The sequence below is a fragment of the Petaurus breviceps genome, unplaced genomic scaffold (assembly GCF_028583685.1).
Source record: "Petaurus breviceps papuanus isolate PSGF00001 unplaced genomic scaffold, PetGlider_PUasm1.0 38, whole genome shotgun sequence".
Taxonomy (NCBI): domain Eukaryota; kingdom Metazoa; phylum Chordata; class Mammalia; order Diprotodontia; family Petauridae; genus Petaurus; species Petaurus breviceps.
Genome location: NW_027186304.1, coordinates 1,612,280 through 1,621,690, shown reverse-complemented (window position 1 = coordinate 1,621,690; position 9,411 = coordinate 1,612,280). Strand labels below are relative to the sequence as shown.

Genomic DNA, 9,411 nt, shown 5'->3' with positions numbered 1-9,411 from the left:
GAAGGAAGGAAGGAAGGAAGGAAGGAAGGAAGGAAGGAAGGAAGGAAGGAAGGAAGGAAGGAAGGAAGGAAGGAAGGAAGGAAATGAAAAGAAGAAAAGGAAGGAAGGGAAAAGGGAAAGGAAAGTAAGAAAATTTTAAAAGAAGGTAAGGAAAAGAAATTTTTAAAAGTTCATTCTAGTTGGATAGAAAATATTCATTCCCACCTACTTATTTTAGGTTTCACCAGGCTACATTTAAATTGCATTTCCTAATTTTAACGACTTCTTTTACTTATATAGAAGTCATCTGGTCCCTGATCCTTGGAGGTTACTTGACAGCTTGTTCAAGTGGTTACATTTCTCTGACCTTGGTGTTCACTTTTTCCATTTCGGATTCACTTGGGAAAGTACCATGAGACATTTTAATTTGGGCTATAAGTGTTCTCATTCTGTCACACTATCCGACATATGGTAGATGGGCTGGTGAATGACCTAGCTTTAGGTTCAATCTTTCTAAAAAGATTTGTAAACTTTCAAATTCAAGGTTTCTCTGTCTGCCAATAACAAAGCAAGACCATATTTTAAAAATATAATTTTAAAAACAGAATGTTTTTTTATATTCCTTTGTCCCTCTGAAATGTTATTTTAAGGAAGACAAAGGTAATATTATGGTATGACAATTAGAAAATATTCCAAAATATATTAGTCTCTGTATTAACTATGAAAATACTTGATCAGTTATGTTATTTGTGATCATGTAAGTAGTACATCTATGAAATGTACATTATCTTAAAAATGATTCCTTGTTTTCATCAACAATTAACCTAATGAATGATTCATTTTTTGTTTACCCTGGTTTTTTATTTAATAATCTATACTCTGACAACTGAATCAGTTTGTTGAGGAGTGCTGGATTGGCTCTGTGCCTTGGGATGCCAACACAGACTTTTCCAAACTTAATGCACTCCTTGGCAGATTTCAGATCTAGTGATTTTGAGGGTAAGGATGAAGGTCTGGCAATCGATATGCATAAGAAGAGAGGGATATAGAAGAATTCCATAATTATTTTAGGTTGAAGTCAATTTTGTCCCTATATTGAACAAACATAGTGGGGGAAAAAAGTTTTTTTCCCCATATTATAAGCATGTGTGTGTTTGTGCATGTGCATGTTAAACCTAACCTATGACTTCACTGGGGGCCAAGTGCCTTGTAATTAAGAAATTCCTCCTACTAAGGCACCTGTTCTGCAACTTATATTCTTATAAAAGCATTTGAAGCACTTAATAACTAAATAACTTAAACAGGGGTTACAAAGCATTATATGGGGACCTTGTACCCAAGTCGTGACCCTCTTTCTATGTTTTATATCAAGGTTGCCTTTCATTGGTGCAAAAGAAATAACTATTTGTGTCTGTAAAGTCAACCAACTTCTATTTTTATAAGCCAATAGACTTTTCTCAAGATTAAGTGTATACTTAAAAATAATCTTTTACAGTTTACAGTTTTTACAGTATTAAATAAAATCCTTCTTATATGAATGGAATGGAATATTTATTGAAATATTATTAAGTATTTTGACTTCCTTCAATCTCTCAAGCTCTAATATGATGCTTATGATACAGAAAGTATTTTCACAAAAATAATCCATATCAAGAAGAGTTATCATAGAAAATGGTCATATAAAAGTATCACAATTAAATGTAGGGGAAATCGTTTGAAGAGCTAACATCTGACATCATCTGTCTATGTCAGTATAAATTGCTAAACCACCTACTTTCAGTATCAAATTTAATGCCTTCTGTTTAGCATTTAAAGTTCCTCATAACCTGGCCCCTTCATAGCATATTATTCCACTCCAAAACACAGTGATTCTCTTTGCTCTCCCTCACATGTGATACTCAATTTCCAGCCTGAAGAAATGATCTCCCATGCCTGAAATACCTGCCTCCTCACTTCCTCCTCTCAGAATCGTTGACTTCCTTCAAGAGTGCTTAAACGCTTTTTTCCCTATTGCCCCAGATATTTGTTGCTTCCCTTCTAAAGATTCCTTTCAGCTCTATTGTCTTTCTTTTCTTTGGGTCTTTATTAATTTGTTTGTTTTTTACTTTTAGTTTACAAGATTCAGTTCCACAGTCCCCTGAGTTTTACATTTTTTCTCCCTTCCTCTGCTCCCCACTCCCTGGGCAGCATGCAATCAAGTATAGGATCTGCAAATACTTTCACATTAGACTTTAGGTTACAAAGAAGGATTGTATCTGATGGAAACAAAACCAAACAATAAAAACAAAGAGAGCAGATAGTTTGCTTCAATATGCATTCAAATGTCTTTTTTCTTGTATGTACTTAAAAATTTATATATTGTCTCACTCACTACAATGTAATCTCACTCAGGGCAGGAATTTAGCACAGTATCTGGCACATAGAAAGTTTATAGTAAATGCTTTATGATTGATAAAAAATATGTCTTGGTTTCCTCATGTATAAAATGGGTACAATCATAGTTATATTATTGTAAAGAAAATGCCTTGCAAATATTTAAGCACTACAGATAAGCAAAAGAAAAAACATATATTTAACCTATGTTTTTCTCAATTGCCTCTCAATATGTCATCACAACTTTCAGCATAGGAAATATTTCTCAATGAAATTTTGTTGCCTTCTATCCAGCTACCTTACCTAGTGCATATCCAGCTCCCTCATATACCTGTTGTTTTTCATATTTAAATGTTTTCCTTGGTTTCTTAGTTTACCTAGTTACCTAGTTTATAGCCTCATCACATTTTACCCATTGAAATTGCTAGCAAAATAGCATCCCTGTCCCAAGTTTCTCCCCTTTCTTACCCATCTTCTGTAGAATTGGAACATCCTTATTTTTAAACCCCTGGGTTTAGCATTTGCAATTGTCCAAATAAATTTAGTAAATCTCTGTTGACTCTAGAATAAAATACTTTTTTTCAAAGACCCTCACAAGTAACACCCCATCTTTTCACATTTATTTCACATTATTTTTCCTTTTACTTTCTATGTTCTTGAGAAAGTCATGTCACAGCCATTACCCATGCACAACTTTTTATTGGCCATTTCTATTTCTTTGCAACAAGCTGCCACTAAGGCATAAAATGCTTTCTCTTCTCACTTCCACTACTTAGAACCTATCATTCCCTTTAAAGATCAGTTCAAGTGCCTCTTCTGAAGCATGACCTTTAGTGATCCTTCTGGATTCTTTCACCCCGTTTTTATTGCTCTTCTCCCCTGCCCCTAGATGATTATTTAATTTAACTGGAAAAGGAAATGTCAAACTGCTCCAGTCTCTTTCTGAAGAAAATCCCAAATGGGGTCAGGAAGAGTCAGACATTACTGAAAAAACTGCACAACTGTATTTAATTTGCATATATTTTATTTACTTGTCTTTATGTATATTTTTCTCTTTCTAGACAATGGAAGATCCTTGAGGTCAGAGAATTTTTTTTCTTTATGCTCCCAGCATATAGCAAAATTTCTGACACAAAATATGAAATGAATCAATGTTTGCTGAATTGCATTATGTTGAATTAGAAATATACTCACACAGGAATGGAAAAGACCTTGAGACACTGCCCAGACAATCCCCCATCATAACGAAAAAAAGATAAAAATATAATAATAATAATTTAAAAATAAAAATCTATGACATTCTTGGGGACTTCCTTCCTTACTTCTCTTTCTCCCAAAGGCACAATATTTTATGAACAACTTGGTTAAGTCTTTCATAGTGCCGTAAAAACACGTTTACTCTAAATTCAGTAACAGGAGGAGCTGGGGAGTAGTTGTGCACATAGCACCTCAATCAATTCATATAAAGTCAATTCAATTCAACCAATATTTATTATGCACCTGTGCTTTATGTTGGAATTGTGCCACAAGAGCTGTTTCTTTTTCTAGGACTACAAAAACAATGCAAAAGTACATGACCTCAGAGAATATTTGTTCTATTTGTTGTGGATAGGGAGTTCAGGAGAGGAAGGGAGAAGGTGGTATAAAGCATAGACAAAAAAAAACTAGATTCAATATAATGAAATGATTGTTTATTAAGAACCCTGTGCTAAGGAAGGTCTTACCGAAAACCAGTCTCTGACTTCAAAACGTGATCATTTGAGGATGGAGAATTCTAACAACTTAGGGGGATTTAGAAACACCAAATTCAAGAACTGGAAGGTTCTCAATGTACATCTATCTCACACTACACATAAATAGAAGGAATCCCCTCTATAACACACAGGCAAAGATACTGACCAGTTTCTCCTTGAAACTTCCAAGGACTGAGGCCTCACCTGCTCAGAGATAACCCATTCGGCTTTTGGACAATTCTAATTTTTAGGAAGAAAAACCCCCTCTGCTCATTTCCCTCCCCTCCCCTTCCCTTCCCTATTCCTTTTATAAGAGCTAAATTTACCACATCAAGTCTTTTACCTATAAACTCTGACCTACAATTCACTCTTTCAAATCTTCAGACACAGATAGACCCAAAATCCCAAATTCCTTCAACCAATCTAAATGGAACATGTATTCAAGATTCTTTCAGTTCTGGTTGACCTCCTCTGGATAGGCCATCTTTGGTTTTTGTTTGTTTGTTTGTTTTTGTTTTTTTGATAGAAAAATTTTATTTAAAATTGTTTTAACTTTTCTTATTTAAATTATGGTTTTATTTTGTGGAGAAGGAATATCCAATGAATATAACTAAGAATTTAAGATTCTGGTTTTTGGGTGTTTTTTTTTTTAGTGCCTTAAGGTTTTATTTTTTTTTTTATTTTTTAATCCAGAATTTATTTATTTTAAGTTTTTAACTTTCATTTCAACAAGATTTTGATTTCCAAATTTTTTCCCATGTCTCCCTTATTCCCCACCTCAAGATGTCAAGCATACTGATTACCCTTTCCCCCAGGCTTCCTTCACATATATCATCTCCATCACTCCCCTTACACCCTTACTCCTTACATTCTTGTAGGCCCAGATGGATTTCTATTGCCTATTGCCTGTAAATAGTGTTTCCTGGCTGCATGTAACAATATTTTTTTAAATTTGTTTTTAACACTTTGAGTTCCAGATCCTCTCCCTTCTTCCCTCTTTACCACCCTACTGAGAAGACAAGCAATTCAATATAGGTTATACTTGTGTAGTCACGCAAAACATTTCCATAGTAGTCATGTTGCGAGAGAATAGATTTACCTGCATCCTATTCCAACTTCCCATTTATTCTATTTTCTTCTTTGACCATGTACCTCTTCAAAAGTGTTTGCTTCTGACTACCCCCCCCCATTCTGTACTGCCTCTTATCATGTGCTCCTCCTATCCCCTTCCCCACTACTTTCCTGTAGGGTAAGATATGCAATTCAGTGTGCATGCTGCTCCCCCCTTAAGCTAAATCCAATGAGAGTAAGGTTGACTCCTTCCCTTTCACTTCCCTGCTCTTCCTCTCCAATGGAATAGTTTTATTTTTTCTCTTTTATGTGAGATAATTTATTCTATTCTATCTCTCCCTTTTTCCTCTTCCCAATATATTCCTTTCACACCACTAAATTTTATTTTTTATATATTATCTCTTCATATTAAAATCACTCCGTGACTTCTGTCTATGTATACATGTGCAAATACACATAGATGCACACACGTACACACACACATATATATACACATATCCACCCACCTATACATACATATATATGTACAAATACATATATATTTAATATATATGTATGTATGTGTATATCTGTGTGTGTGTGTATTCCCTTCAGCTATCCTCATACTGAGAATAGTCTAATGAGTAACAAATATCGTCTTTCCATGTAGGAATGTTAACAGTTCAACTTTAATAATTTTCTCTTGACCTGGGAACTCTGGAATTTGACTATAATGTTGCTAGGTGTTTCCTTTTGGGGATCTTTTATTAAGAGGTGATCAGTGGATTCTTTAAATTTTTATTGTGCCCTCTTTTTTTTGCTTTTTGGAGGGCAATTGGGGTTAAGTGACTAGCCCAAAGTGAGATGACTAGTAAGTGTGTCAAGTGTCTGAGATCAGATTTGAACTAAGGTCCTCCTGACTCCAGGGCCAGAACTTTATTCACTGCACCACCTGGCCACCCCTAACTATTTTGCCTTCTTGTTCTAGAATATCAGAGCAGTTTTCCTTGATAATTTCCTGAAAGATGATGTCTAGGCTCTTCTTTTATCATGACTCTCAGGTAGTGCAATTATTTTTTTAATTATCTCTCCTGGATCTATTTTTCAGGTCAGTGGTTTTACAATGAGATGTTGAACATTGCCTGTTTTTTTTTCATTCTTTTGGATCTGTGTTATAATATCTTGATTTCTCACAAAGGCATTAGCTTCTAATTGCTCCAATCTAATTTAGAAGGATAATTTTCTTCAGTGAGCTGGTGAAATTTCTTTTTAATCTGGACAATTCTGTTTTTAAGGCTTATTGTCACTGGCTTTTTGACCTCTTTTGCCATTTGAGTTAGTCTACTTTTTAAGGTTTTATTTTTTTCAGCATTTTTGGGGTCTCCTTTAGGAAACCATTTACTCATTTTTCATGATTTTCTTGCAACATTCATTTCTCTTCCCAATTTTTCCTCTGCTTACTTGATTTTCAAAATGCTTCTTGAGTTCCCCCATTGCCTGAGACCAGTTCACACTTTTCTTGGAAGCTTTTGACACAGGAATTTTGACTTTGTTTTCTTCTTCTGGTTCTATGTTTGATCCTCTTTGTCACAAAAAAAAAATATCCTGTAGTATGATTTTGCTTCTTCTATTTGCTCATCTTGCCAGTCAGTTATTTGAGTTTTGAGCTCTTTGCCATGTTAGAACTCTGCTTCCAAAATGGACAGTGCTGCCTCAGAAGTGTGAGGCGGACTACCTCTGCACAGCCTCAACATGCTCTGCCACATCAGCACTTCTCATCCAGCGCTGCCACATAAGACTGTGACCCAGATCCAAACAAGGCAAAGCAAGAGAATTTTGCCTTGGCACCAGCAAAGAGATTCCAGAAATTGTCCTCTGGTCAGTCACTTGGTCCCCCTATGATTTATGGGCCTGGAGCTGAAGAAGCAGCGACTGTAGCAGTAGCTGTAGCCACTGCCACCTCTACCACCCTGGGGCAAGCTCCTAAGAGCGATCTTCTCTCACCAGTTCCAACACAGTTCCCCACTGACCTTTTGCTTTCTTTTTGGCATTTTTGGGTTGAGAAGTCTGGAAACCACCACAGCTGCCAGTGATTCAATCCCCTGAGGTTCTGCTCTGGCAGGTCTGTGCTGGTGAGGTCCATGAGGGACTCACTTCATCCCCAGCCCAATATGATAGACCTTTTCAGAAGGTTTGCCAGGTTGGCCTCAGCTGGAGACATATTTTATCTGGGTTATGTAGCTCTCAAATTTGTTTAGAGTCATTTTTATAGGTATTTGAGGTAATTGGGGACCAGTTCAGGTAAGTTCCTCCTTTTACTCCTCTATCTTGACTCCGCCCCCTGGATAGTCCATCTTTGTCCTTCTTCAACCATAGTACCAAAACTGAATACAATAGTACAAATGAAGTCTGTAAGAGCAAAATGAAAGGGACTATCAGTTAGAAGCTGTAGTCCTCTGATTGCATCAGCTGTTGTGGATAATCTATTAAGTAGATTGCCGTTCAGTTTTGGCACCCCACTAAATCCCTTGCAACTATTGTTCCCCACAGGACAACCATTATTAATCATGCTTCCATCACTGAATACTTTTCATTGGGATTAGTTTGTTTTTTGCACCAAAATTTATAATTATAAAATTTACATTTACATTTATAAAATTCAGTTCAGTTCTCTAGCCTGTCAAAATCCTTTTGAATCTTGATTCTACTATCATCCATTGTGTTTTAGCGATCCCTACCACTTTGTGTCATCTTCAAATGAGTTGTTCAAATTATTCTTTTTTCCATCATTGATTTAAAAAAAATGTCTTGCAGTAGGCAGTCATCCCAGTGTTCAGAGATGTCCCTAGCTCCAGCAGCCCACTTTCTAGTCACAGCCAGAGGAACAGCTGCATCCATAGCCACCTTGCAGTCTCCTCACTGCCAACATCTCTTTCCAGCAAACTGATCTTGGATAAGGTGGGCCTGAAGGGGAAACATGTCATCATGAGGGTAGGTTTTAATTTTCCCATGAAGAACAGAGATAACTAACAACCAGAGAATCAAGGCTGCTCTTCCTAGCATCAATTACTCTTTGGACAATGGAGCCAAGTCTGTTGTTCTAATGAGCCACTTAGGCTGACCTGATGGTATCCCTGTATCTTGGAACCTGTGGCTATGGAACTCAAATTCTTGTTGTGCAAAGATATTCTGTGGGTAAAAGTTGCATTGGTCCAGATGTTGAGTTAGCCTGTGCTAGCACAACTAACTATTCTTTAATTTTGCTGAAGAATCTCAGCTTCCATATAGAAGAGGGAAAAGGCACAGATGCTTCTGGAAACAAGATCAAAGTTGAGCCAGCCAAAGCAGAAGCCTTCCAAGTATCCCTTTCCAAGCTGGGGGATGTCTATGTCAATAATGCTATTAGTACTACTCACCATGCCCACAGTTCCACGGTGTGAGTAAATCTGTCCAGGAAGGCATGTGGTTTTCTCATGAAAAATGAGTGTATATTTTTTCCAAGGCTCAGGAGAGCCCCAAGAGGCCCTTAATGGCCATCTTGGGCAGAGCTAATGTTGCCAACAAAACCCAGTTGATCAATAATATGCTAGACAAAGTCATCGAGATGATGATTTGTTGTGGAGTGGATTTCACCTTCCTCAAGGTGTTCAACAATATGGAGAGCAGAACTTCTCTTTCTGATGAAGAGGGGACCATGACTGCCAAAGACATGATGAACAATGCTGAGAAGAATGGTTTCAAGTTCACATTGCCTGTTAATTTTGTCACAGCAGACAAGTTTAATGAGAATGTTAAGAATGGCCAAGCCACATTGTCCTCTGATAACACTGCTGGATTTATGAGTTTGTACTGTGGCCCTGATAGCAAAAAGGAACACACAGACGCTGTGGCCTGGGCCAAACAGATTATGTGGAATGGACCTGTTGGATTATTTGAGTGGGAAGCTTTTGCTCAGGGAACCAAAGAGCTAATGAACAATGTAGTGGAAGCCACCAATAGGGACTGCATCACTATCATAGGTGGTGGGGATGCTGCCACCTGCTATGCCAAATGGGGGTCATGCCAGTCTAGGGCTGCTAAAGAGCAAAGTCCTCCCTGGGGTGGCTACCCTGAGCAATGTCTAATGGACACCACTTTCCTGGCTGCTGGTTCCTGTGCACAACCCTTTCAATGTGACTGTACAGTTCTTCCTGTCTCTTTCCTTGGCATTAGGCAAGTTTTTCACTCAAGATTCAACTAGTGGCATATGGGCCAATGAGAACCCAAGAAGCAGTTC

General features: G+C 37.3%; 1 pseudogene; it reads left to right on the top strand.

The window, feature by feature from the left end:
* Positions 1–7,033: 7,033 nt before the first annotated feature.
* LOC138169899 (phosphoglycerate kinase 1-like) lies at positions 7,034–9,259 on the top strand (annotated as a pseudogene).
* Positions 9,260–9,411: the final 152 nt, after the last annotated feature.